The sequence below is a fragment of the Danio aesculapii genome, chromosome 2 (assembly GCF_903798145.1).
Source record: "Danio aesculapii chromosome 2, fDanAes4.1, whole genome shotgun sequence".
NCBI lineage: Eukaryota > Metazoa > Chordata > Actinopteri > Cypriniformes > Danionidae > Danio > Danio aesculapii.
The window spans coordinates 57,265,429-57,270,367 of record NC_079436.1 but is presented as its reverse complement, the minus strand read 5'-3'; the positions used below and the strand labels follow the sequence as shown (position 1 = coordinate 57,270,367).

The window sequence follows — 4,939 nt, the reverse complement described above, 5'->3', positions numbered from 1 at the left end:
TGAACTAGGCTGTCTATTTGTTCGTATGGATTTGTTCTTTATTACCATTTGCTCTAAATAGCAATTATAAAGCATTAAACAGAGCGCCTGAAACTAGCTATAGGTTGTGTGATTCCTCCAAAAGTCTAAAATCAGCATTTCTATATTATTTATCTATAATATGTGTAACAATTATATGATTTACATTTTGTCGCAGCTGTTATTTGTTTCATATTGCAAGAGTGCCCATGGACATGGACATTAAAAAGGGTTAAAACTAAAGTGTTATATTAGTTTATGTTTCAGTTCAGTAAAAGTGTCAACCAAATACTGTGTATTCCTGACCTTTATTGGTAAACTGGGCTGCGAATCCAGACCACATCACAAGCAGAAAACATAAAGAAGAAAGAGTCTTTAACACTTCATTTATGGCCATTCGCCATAACAGGAAACTCCTTTATAACTCGCAATTCTGACTTTATAACTCGCAATTGTGACTTAATAACTCGTAAGTTTGACTTAATAACTCAGAATTGCGACTTTATTATAATAAAGTTGCCAAACTGTCTGTCAAGAAAAGTAGATTTGTATATCTGCACACCCTGTTCACCCAGATCAAAATTAATTTTTCATATAATCAGAGTGACTTACACTGGAGGAACTGCTCACGGGTCTGTGGTTCAGGAGTGATCATCCTGCTAATGCTGCTCACTGTGAAGACAAACAGATGATTTATAGTTAATATTGTCTAATAATACAAATACATTTAAAATCATATGAAACATGTCAGGAAATGTAAAGCTTACCTCTTCTAGATATCGTCTTCATCTCCTCAGTGCAGAACTGCTGCAGTTTATCTCTCAGACGAGACACAGATTCAGCAAGTTGATCAAAAGCGAGCTGCGAGCTGCTAATAAAGCTGGATGAGTCTGTAGATCCAGGAGGGACAGAGAGAGACTGGAAACTCTACACAGACACAACAGAAACAGCAGCTGAAGACACACAAACACAATCTCTGCTCCACATGCTCTTCCACTGTCCTGTGTGTCACCTGGAGGAAATGGATGTGATCTTCTGTGTGTGAAAGCTGCTCCAGCTCAGCGTTTCTCCTCCTCAGATCATTGATCTCCTGCTCCAGTCGCTCCAGTCGTTCTTCAGCTCCACTCACTGCAGTCTTTTCTCCATCTCTGATCATCTGCGTGAGCTCCGAGCGGCTTCTCTCAATCCAGCAGATGAGCTGAGTGAAGATCCTCTCGGTGTGGTCCACTGCGGCCTGTGCTGAGCGCTGTCAGACACACACACACACACACACACACACACACACACACACACACACACACACACACACACACACACACACACACACACAGAAGCATTGGAGTGTGAAAGGCCTCTTCAGCTGCTGTTCTTCTGCTCAAACTCACCTTGTGAGACTCCACAGCCTCTCTCAGCTCCTCCAGCTCCTTCTGTCTCTCCTGGAGTCTCTGCTGGAATCTGCTCTGGGTTTCCCTCAGCCGACTCTGCAGGATTCACAGTTGACAAGAGTTAAATAAACGTCACTGCAAAGTTGTAATCATAAAAGAGAAGCTCAGGATTTTCCAAATTGGAGGAGAGTTTATTAGAAAACATGTCAGATGCAATATAATGTCATCTACACTCATCGGTCACTTTATTAGGTACACCTGTCCAACTGCGCGTTAACACCAATTTCTAATCAGCCAATCACATGGCAGCAACTCAATGCATTTGGGCATGTAGACATGGTCAAGACGATCTGCTGCAGTTCAAAGCGAGCATCAGAATGGGGAAGAAAGGGGATTTATGTGACTTTGAACATGGCATGGTTGTTGGTGCCAGATGGGCTGGTCTGAGTATTTCAGAAACTGCTGATCTACTGGGTTTTTCATGCACAACCATCTCTAGGGTTTACAGAGATTGGTCTGACAAAGAGAAAATATCCAGTGAGCTGCAGTTTTGTGGGCGCAAATGCCTTGTTGATGCCAGAGGTCAGAGGAGAATGGCCAGACTGGTTCCAGCTGATAGAAAGGCAACAGTAACTCAAATAAGCACTCGTTACACACCGAGGTCTGCAGAAGAGCATCTCTGAACACACAACATGTCCAACCTTGAGGCGGATGGACTACAGCAGCAGAAGACCACACCGGGTGCCGCTCCTGTCAGCTAAGAACAGGAAACTGAGGCTACAATTCACACAGGCTCACCAAAACTGGACAATAGAAGATTGGAGAAATGTTGCCTGGTCTGATGAGTCTCCATTTCTGCTGCCACATTCAGATGGTCGGCTCAAAATTTGCATCAACATCATGAAAGCATGGATCCATCCTGCCTTGTAGCAACGGTTCAGGCTGGTGGTGGTGGTGTAATGGTGTGGGGGATATTTCTTGACACACTTTGGGTCCATTAGTACCAATTGAGCATCGTGTCAACGCCACAGCCTACTGAATATTGTTGCTGACCATGTCCATCCCTTTATGACCACAGTGTCTCCATCTTCTGATGGCTACTTCTAGCAGGATAACGCACCATGTCATAAAGCCTGAATCATCTCAGACTGGTTTCTTGAACATGACAATGAGTTCACTGTACTCAAATGGCCTCCACAGTCACCAGAGCTCAATCCAATAGAGCAACTTTGGTATGTGGTGGAACGGGAGATTCACATCATGGATGAGCAGCCCACAAATCTGCAGCAAAATCCCTGAGGAATATTTCCAGTACCTTGTTGAATCTACGCCACGAAGGATTAAGGCACTTCTGAAGGCAAAAGGGGTCCGACCCGGTACTAGTAAGGTGTACCTAATAAAGTGGCCTGTGAGTGTAAATGTTTAATGCACATTTATCCATCGTGTCGTACCACTCAGCTCTTACTGTGAAAACAACAGCGATATACTTTTATTAATTAGCTTTAAAAAGTGGAGAAATGAAGAGACATCAATTATTGAGCATAAGTGTGTTCAGGGGCGTCGCTAGACCAAATTTACTGGGGCACGTGCCCCAGTAAAAATCTCCAGTGCCCCAGTAAATGCGTTGAGATATGATTTACTTCATATGCAAGTATATTTATTAAGAGTTGTAATTCCGAAATAAAGACGTTATTCTCTAATTGCAACCGAACCAACGCTGGTGAAAGCAGTATGTTTAATAAAAAAGCAAACTGATGCATCTCTGCGTGTGTGCCTCTTTCACGCGCTGCTCTTCTGCCAGTGCAAGTCCCGGTAGTTAACATGCGCGCCAAAAAAGCAGGCTACTTACTTGTCATGCGTCGCTCATGCGTTGTAAAACCGGCGTAACAGCCTTATTTGTTTAGCTAGTCGACAAAACTAAAGTTTAAACAATATGACGGTGATCTTACTGAGCATGCCTCCTGATTTTTTTGTATGAAGCAAAAAGGAGGGATGAGGAGTCAGGGAGGTAAAGACTTAAAGCTAATTCTCTGCCATGTGTCAAGTCTACAACAGATAATTCTATTAAACATCTTTTTTGTATTTTTATTGAATTGTCTATAGAATTTCATTTAAATAAAATTAATATTCATGCAAAAGATTTCTTAAATGATTTTAGCATATCATAAACATTGTTTTCCAGTTACATTTAAGATTATTTAGAATAATAATTGTATTTTGTTTATAATAAATATAAAAAAAAAAATATATATATATATACACACACACACACACACACACACACACACACACACACACACACACACACACACACACACATATATATATATATATATATATATATATATATATTTTTTTTTTTTTTGGTGCCCCAGTAGAGCTTTATGTCTAGCAACGCCCCTGAGTGGTTCATACCTGTTGTTCAGTCCTCTGTGCTGCAGCTGAAACAGTGTCGTGGTGTTTGTGTTGATCCACCATACACAGATAACATATACAGCAGTGATCAGTGCGGCAGAAGATCTCCAGGAGTTTCTCATGTTTAGGACAGATCATCTCCTGCAGTCGTCGAGTGGCTTCAGTCACTTTGTGTCGATTTCCTGGATTCAGCTCTTGATGGCGCTGAAATGAGTCTGACAGTAAGAGTTCAGACACACCAGACAGGACTTGACGGCTCTGTTTTTGGCTCCAGTACAGACGTCACACTCCACATCTCCAGATGCAGCGGGACTCTGAGCAGGACCAGCAGCTTGTAGTTTGCTCTTCTGCAGTTTCTCCACCACCTCAGCCAGCATGGTGTTTTTAGCTAAAGCGGGTCTGGGGCTGAAGGTCTGTCTGCACTGAGGGCAGCTGTAGACTCTCTTCTGATCCTCCTGATTCCAGCAGTCTGTGATGCAGCTCATACAGTAACTGTGTCCACAGGGAATGGAGACTGGATCCTTTAGGAGATCCAGACACAATGAACAGCTGAAATGATGAGCCAAAGAAACACTGGATTCTGCCATTTTACTGCTCACACTCACCGACAGAGACAGTTACCGACTATTACTTTCGGTTTTTGAGATTACTTTCGGTTTCTTTCAGCTCTGACACTTCCTGTGTGTGTCATATAATAAACTCCGCCACTAGAGGACAGTCTAATGCAGAAATAAACCCACCACAGTTCAATTAACAGTAGTTCTGTAATGTTTTAAATTAAAATGCCTTGTCAAGCTCTTATGAAATCATTTCTGCTCTTTAAATTCAATCATTCCTTGATAAATGCAGATTATTTAATAAGGAAATCTTAGCGCAACTTTTCTTGTCAGTAATGAAGGATTAATAGACTTGGCAACACTCATGTGACAGGAAGACCAATCAAAGGCGTGTTTCTGCTTGAAGCGGCGCTGCGCAAACCGATTGGTGGAGAATGACATCAAAGCACTGCCAGAGGTTCGGTTTAGAATGTGGAGCGTTCGGCAGCTAACAGGTGTAGCGGTGCTTTGTCCCAGTAAGGGTTCAATCTTCAACTGGCTGGCTGGAGCTGCCAGTGGCGGGTC

The 4,939-nt window shown here is 42.5% G+C and overlaps 1 pseudogene; it reads right to left on the bottom strand.

The window, feature by feature from the left end:
* The window catches only part of LOC130214582 (E3 ubiquitin/ISG15 ligase TRIM25-like), a 7,043-nt pseudogene extending 2,566 nt beyond the window's left edge, over positions 1-4,477 (bottom strand).
* Between the last annotated feature and the right edge of the window lie 462 nt (positions 4,478-4,939).